Here is a 7,862-nt window from a genome sequence, read left to right on the forward strand (position 1 = left end):
TGAACATATATTTTTCACGTCCAAGCAGCTATAGTAATCTTTTAAGGCCCTCTGATCCTAAAATGCAGGGTACAAAAGCCGAGCCTTAATACAATATCGAAGTTCAGACCTGTTCAGTCATGAAGTCGCTAAGCAGTTAAATAAGGTGTTGCTCGAATTTGGCCTTCGCCCTCGTGCCTTTGTGTGTGTGAAAATTATGCAACAAGAAAGCTGCCGTATAATATAAGAAATTGATTTTCTTTCGAGTTACTTCTTTAAGCCCTCAAAAACGTGTCGACGACGTTTAAAGACAATTGAAAAAATTTGTTGAAAAATGTAATGTTGAATAATGTAATTCACAATTATCTGGTTTTGCATAAACAAATATATATATGTTTCTAGAAGACTTTACTATATTTATATTTATTTTATACGAAGAACAGAATAATTTATTAGCAAAATAATATTATCAGATAATACACGCAAGCATATACAAAAAATGTATCTTTTTCAGCCTTAACAGACATATGCAGTTTAGATTGTTTCAACATTGTTGCGATCTCAACATTCTTTTCTTAATTAAATTAAAATAAGACTAATTACAACTTAAAAGTCTGTTAGTTTTCCATTTAGCAAGTAAAATAAATGTACCTAGTATAGACAAGCGAATGAAATAGAGAGAGAATTTCAGGAAGAACTGGCCAAGGTACGCAGATTGGAGGGCCATGGAAATTTAATCAGTAGCTTTTGGTAACATCTACGAAATGTATTTAAGGGCTAAAATGAGTGTGCATAAGTAAGACTCGCGGAGGAAAGTGGCGGTAAGCAAGCATAAACACACTCAGGTAGACTGTCATTAAAATTGGACCGGAGCAAGATTACATTGTTTATACGTCGTGTGCTTGAATACTATGGAAAACGCTGTGGAATCGGGTTCGCATTAAGTTTTTCCCTCTACTTCTGAGTGCAAATAGCCAAAATAATAAGATTTAAAACAACTTCCAGCCAACGGCAACGCAGCTGTGCTAGGCAATGTCATAGCAACAAGAACAAGAGAGTAACAGGAAAGACTTTCAGCAAGCTGTTGACAAGGCACAGAATAAAAATTGGAAAAGGGAGAAACGCATCTAAAAAGTTCGGGCTTTTAGAACGTTCGTCGTATGCTATAAGCAAAGGAAAATCAGCTTCTGAGAAATGCATCTTTAATCTGCGTAATGTGAAAATTCCAATAACATAACACCGGACAAATTTCGTCACATTTTTATAATTTTTCCTCACAAAATGTGTACCCATCCGACGCTGACATGCCGGTCCCGGTAGAGAAAATAGTAATCTTAAGTAAAAATTGAAAATCTTTATTTGTTATCTTAAGGGTATCAAAATAACAAGTCAGAGTTTCTAGTCGGGAGCTCCCGACTAGGGGATACCCTAAACCCTCTTCTTCCAACACCAAACGCAAATTTATATACTATTCTAGAAGCTACATGTCAAGTTTGGTGACTCTAGCACACACACTCTGACAAAGTTGTCATTCAGTTTTTTTTTAATTTTTTAGTCGTTATTTTGCCACACGTTTTAGACCCAGCTCTGGCACACACGCAATTATAAGGGACACACATGCATGGGTAAGCCGCCTTAGTTGCCGAGTAATATTCAAATTAAAAGGACTTATGGAGACACTCCGTTTGCTACAATGTTGTACGTATGAATAAGGGAAGGCGAGCAAGCCCTTTTGACCTCCACGTCAGAGGGAGCTGCTCCCGTATTGCCATTTTTTTCACTTAAGTTGGAAAGTGGCATCCATTTGTGGCAACAGTCACGCTCCCCGCCGAAACCACGTTCCTGCTAGTTGTGCTTGCAGCTGATGCGCTCGTCCCTTATTGTTGTAGTTTATTGCTATTGCTACTGCTCTTGTTGTCCCTTTATATGTCATATTTTCCGGGTAATTTACATTCTCATCATAGTACCATCACAAGCACACACACACTCATGCAGAGCGAACAGGAGACACCTACCTGAGCAACAGGAAACATCATACAGATAGCGACATCGCTTCTTTTTTCATTCACTATCCCTGAATTTGAAGACCCTTTTATATTAAAAGAACTAAAGTTGTTTTTAGCCTAGTATTAAATGACATACACATATGCATACACTCACATAAATACATAATACATACATACATTAAATAACATTTTGAGTATAGGTGTGAGATTAAAGTCGATCGGTCGTAAGAGAGTCTGTTGTAATGAATATTTTTCCGCCCTTTTTCAGCGAAATTGTCCGTTTCCCCGACCTATCCGTAAGGTAAATACAGCACAAAGTGCTTAAAGCGGGATCGGTACGGACTATATTGTTTTGGTAAGTAAAGTGACAATTCCTTAAATCACATTTAATTCATTGTAATAATTGCAACTGCGCAGTTGTAGATAGCCCAAAAGTGAAAGCAAGCAGGTAAGGTGAAATCAGTTCAGAGAAGCAGGGAAACTAGAGCAAAATCTTTTGCTTAGCGTGAGATTTTCCAAGCTCTTTTATTTTCTGTGCACTTATTTGTATTTATGGATGGCGACGCTGCTGAAACGCACTAAAAATTTATTGTCTGCAACTCAAAGCTTGACATGAATTTTATTTATATTCATTGGAATTGGATTTGTGGGACCCCAAAGATGTTCGAGCGTGAAATATACGAGCAACAGTCGCAGTAGCTGTTCCTGCTCGCACTGCTCGGTAAGGACGCAAAGCCGGACGCTTGACTGAACACAAAATAGAACTGTCGGCATTGTTTTATTTCATTTTTTGCTGGCTGGAATGGGAATTTGGTTCCTGAAAGTTTCGAATTTCAAGGCGTGGATCAGTTCTAGGCCTGTTTTGTGTGTGTGTTTTTTTTGGTTTTGTTTCCAGCTTTTTATATCCTTGCAGCGGGTATTATAATTTTGTCGTGAAGTGTGTAACACATAGAAGGAGACATCTCCGACCCCATAAAGTATATATATTCTTGATCAGCATCAACAGCCGAGTCGATATAGCCATGTCCGTCTGTCCGTCTGTCTGTTTCTATGCGAACTAGTCCCTCAGTTTTAAAGCTATCTTAATGAAACTTTGCAAAACTCCCTCGTTCTGTTGCACGCAGCACATATGTCAAAACCAGCTGGATCGGACCACTATATCATATAGCTGCCATAGGAACGATCGGTCGAAAATTAAGTTTTTGTATGAAAAGACATTTTGTTTATCAAGATATCTTGACCAAACTCGGCATTTATTAGTTTTACTATGCTCCTGATATATATGCAAAACCCTATTAATATCGGACCACTATATCATATAGCTGCAACAGGAACGATCGGTCGAAAACCGGGTTTTTGATTAAAAACCTTTTTTGTTTTTCAAGATATCTTGCCCAAACTCGGCAATAACTATTTACCCTGTGCTTCTTAGATACGGGCAAATCACTATAAGCGTTATGAAAAGGTTGGGTCTGCAAGGGTATTAGATCTTCGGCATGCCGAAGATATCCTTTCTTTCTAGATTTTATTTATTTTATTTTTGTATCAACTTAGTTTATTGTTAGGCATGCTACCTTTTTCTAGTATACCTTTATCATTTGAAATGTTGCCGGAAATGCAGATGCCGTTGTTGTTATGCTTCATGATTACCGGGTCGACTTGCCTGTTCTTGCTCAATTTTCTCTATTGATTAATAGCTATTATGGCTATAATATTGTCTAGAATATTTATTATTATTCATAATGATTCATTTTGCAGATTTTTATATTTATGCCAAGTACTGATTAGGGACTCACCGCGGGCGTTACAAATGTATCGTCTTTCATACCTGTCGATCTCCACGTAAAATAATTATTTTTGTTAAAAATAACAAAAATTATTAAAAATATTTTAAGTTTTAATAGCCAAGTCGATATAGCCATGTCCGTCTGTCTGTTCGTCAGTCCATATGTATAAACGAAAGGATATCAGAACCTAGAAGAGCTAGAGACTTGAAATTTTAAATACGTACGAGTACGAGTTTGCTTCCGATAACTTGCCCCTCTTCAAAGAATACAAATTGATATCGAAATCCTGTTTTCGGAGCAATTCCCTTAGGTTTTTAGAGATAAAGTCACCAAACTGGTCAGGTAGCTTTTAAAATAGTATATATATATCAAGTATCTTTCATTTTGCAGCTATCCCCACCTTACCGCTACCACCCCATAGCTATAAATCAAGTTAAAATGCCAATTTGTATTGCACGCCAATTTAATCCAACATTTTTATCCAATTTACTTCTGAGAATATAAAAATATTCTATAGCACAATAAGATCCACTGATGATAATTTCATCAAGATCGGTTAAGAAACACAGAAGTTATTAAATAAATCTTGTTTGGGCTGGTTAGGAGCTTGGGACAACAAGTGCAAATTTGCCAGAATTTCTGTGTACATGTACACACACACATTCGCGCGAGTCAATAATGAATTCTATCAACAGCATTGCAGTTGCGATTGTATTGTTAACAGTGATGCTAATTTCATCCGTTTCTTTTCTCATTAAGACACAATTATTTGCGTTGATGTTGAGTAGGGGCCTGCTGAGGAATATTTTTTTTAAATGTAAAGTGCGAACTGCATTTGGTGTTGGAATAAGGGTTCAGGGTATCCCTTAGTCGGGAGGTCCCGAAATTAGTTTACAAGCAAACTATTGCGAGCACAAATTGAGGGTTGAATATATATTAATATTTGGATAGAATCGTAGAACGTATTAATTTTAAATATATTTTAAACTGCGATAGCTAATTTTTTATATTTTGTAGCAGAGGTTTAATTATATGCATAATATTTAAGTTTTTTAAAGATGTAATTTAAAAAGATGAAATTGTAACAATTCAAAACTACTTCAATCTTATGGATATTAATATAATAATTAAATATTTTAAAGACTTCATTTTTGGGTAAAAGCATCTATGATATATATGTATTTATTTTTTAATGAGTCTTGAAAGCATAATTCCATTACAAGAAAGTGATAAACATAATAAGTAATTAAAAGTTTGTAGTGGCACACATGGAGGCAATAATGATTTCACCTTAATTGTCTGTGTATTAGCTGAGATTATTGGCATCATTAAAATCAATTTTCGGATTATCACCCATGTTAAAATATATATCTGGACATTTTTTAATAGCAAGAAAAATACCACATACAAAGGAAAACTAACATCAGGTGGGCAACCAAATGAAACAATTAATAATTTCAGATATCATTGCAGAACGACCACAGTTGCAGTAACAGAGTACCGTTTATATGTTATTTTCAATTAAAAATAAAAAGCAAAAGGGGCAAGCTGAACCCCCCGTGGGAGCATTGAAGATTGGTATCCGATTCGTGAAATTAAAATCGAAGCAATTGTAAATGCAAATTGATGTGCAATTAATAAAAAATGCCTTCGCTTCATTGGCTGCCATAAGCGTGCCTCTGTTCGAGTTGAAAGATCAAATAAAAAAGCATTAAGATAAGGAAAAATGCCTATGTATAAAATAATAACAATAAACTGGCACATAATTGTTGAAACCTGTATGGCCACCTGGCAAGTGCATCAATATGTGTACAATTGAAAAAATATGATACATAACACAAAATATCAATAATACCATAAAATATAGGTCCATACACGATCTCTTTTATTATTATTCTTTTGACATTTTGGGGACAATTTGGTTTTAGGCAGCCGGGCTTCTATTTGCAAACATTGCTGCAAATCAAATGACAGCTTTATTTATATGTATAAGCAAAAACCAAAACTCAAAATACGAAGCGCAGTAAATAAGCTTAAATGTGTAAAATATTTGTGAATCCTGCTCGCATGGGATTCAAATTTCAATGTATGTACATTGTTCAATAATTCAATTGTTGCGTATACGACACGATATTCCAAAGTGCAGATGTGAGTATTCCAGAGAATTAATAAAATTTTACCTTTTATTACTTATATAACAATAAGAGGTTAAATTTGTAAAATTGGTTGTATAGAAGTATGGATACACATAATTATTTGAATGCAAACGTATTCACAATATACTTCATTCACAATTTACAACTTAACCACTTTTCCCTCCCGCAGGGGGCTGCTGGTCTTTCCATAATTCATTTGCGTATATTATTTGTATAGCTCACCACTTTTTCGTTTTTGTAAATTGAAATAAAAAATTAATTTGTTGACATGTTTGCCCTGGGCTGGGGCCCAACTGCCCTCCCCTAAGGCCTGTTACACCTACCAGTCGCAAGCTATAAATTATGTACTGTCAGTCGCTGGATAGTCGAGATTGTTTTCACAGTCCTGCGTATCTCTCGGATTTGGGTATACGATACGATATTCCAGAGTGCAGAAAAAAATTATCGCAAAGGCCGCGTAGATTATAATTTCCATTTTAGTTGAGTATCTTCTTCTTTCTTTTTGTTTTCTTGGCAAGTGCCCGTAATTGGAAGTGATGCCGGCTTAGAAGAAATTCAGCCGAGGGCTATTTTCTAGCCTGAAGACAGAGGTTCGCCATTTAGTCGGAAGCTAGGCCTATTTGTGTTTAGCTAGTTAAAAAAATAAAAGAAAGTAGCATTTGGCTTACGGTATCGTTTTTTTTGTTGCAGCCACCCAATAAGGAACAGGAATAGAAGGTGCTGAACTGGAACTTTGTGATGATCGGCGAAGGTGCACAGCGGACGCTACGAGGATATTCCTAAGAGTGTCATCTGGCTGTGCAATCTGGCCAACTAATTGGCCTTTGGCTCTGTAAAGAAAATTCCGAAGCGCTACACGAGCGTATATTTATTTATATATTTATATTTATTGACTTATTTATTTCATTAACTTAAATTGATTTTTATATGTTGTTCACTAATTGGTGTGATAACCAGATTATGTAGTGTGCTAATAATACACTTATATTTGTATATATTAATTAAATAGTGTTTTTTTTTGCCGATGTATCAAACTCTTCTGAATATACCATATGTTGTTACTGAACACGATTGAGAAATATAAAATCGTGTTTTTTAGGAGGTACATTTTATGAATCAGGCTGATCTATGATAAGCTAGAAAAAATGTCATGATAATTATCACTATAGCTATTATTATAATATCTGTTATTACTCTTGTTATTACTATTATTATTATAGTGCGTTTGCTTTTATTATTATAATTTTCCGGATATTATTTTTAAAAAAATCTGAGTTGCCCTTTATATGAAAAATTTGCGGTTAACATATTGCGGGTCTATTCCGTCGATTCAATCAAGATGCTTTCCAATAAATTCCAAAAGAAACACAAACTACAATTAAAAGAATTTTACACAACACAGCAGGAGGTGGCCGGTGAGTGATGTGTGGGAATTAGGCCAAAGTTAATGGCATCCACATATAAAGTTGGTTTCTTTAGTATGATTTCGCTTAAACATGCAAGGGCACAAATTTTTTTACCGGCCACATTGTTGTTGTTTTCGGTGATGCGGATTGCAGCAGAACTTTATTATGATTTATAGCCGCAATGCAGGGGTTGCATCTATGGGCGATTTCCAAAACTCATGACAATCCCTTAAAAGTAAGTGAAGCGGTTCATATCGAACAGAAAGCTTGCAGACAACTTTTTGCGGGCTTAAACAGCCAAAGTGTGCATAGTTGTTAATCGGATCGTGCGATTAGCGTATTTTTTGTAAATAAAGTTGTTATTCAAAGTACACTTACTACAAGCATGTTTTCCACGACCAGCACAGAAACTGGTGGTCTTATTAGTATTGCATAAACCTATTTGGTAAGTTTGTTGTATATTATTACTTTAGGGCTCGTCAAGAGATCGGTAAAGTTTCCTGGTTCAGATGAATCTTTACATTAAAT

The 7,862-nt window shown here is 35.4% G+C and overlaps 1 long non-coding RNA gene across 4 annotated transcripts; it reads left to right on the top strand.

Annotated features, from left to right (window-relative positions):
- Nucleotides 1-1,494: 1,494 nt before the first annotated feature.
- LOC115770786 lies at nt 1,495-6,804 on the top strand. Of its 4 annotated transcripts, XR_004018898.1 has the most exons (5): nt 1,495-1,604; nt 2,254-2,340; nt 2,403-2,433; nt 2,490-2,706; nt 6,619-6,804. It is a non-coding gene; the product is annotated as an uncharacterized LOC115770786 (long non-coding RNA). The 4 variants fall into 4 exon arrangements; XR_004018899.1 differs by having other exon boundaries at nt 2,409-2,706; XR_004018896.1 differs by having other exon boundaries at nt 2,403-2,706; nt 6,619-6,802.
- Nucleotides 6,805-7,862: the final 1,058 nt, after the last annotated feature.

Source organism: Drosophila novamexicana, unplaced genomic scaffold (assembly GCF_003285875.2).
Source record: "Drosophila novamexicana strain 15010-1031.04,08,12 unplaced genomic scaffold, DnovRS2.1 tig00004560-arrow-pilon, whole genome shotgun sequence".
NCBI lineage: Eukaryota > Metazoa > Arthropoda > Insecta > Diptera > Drosophilidae > Drosophila > Drosophila novamexicana.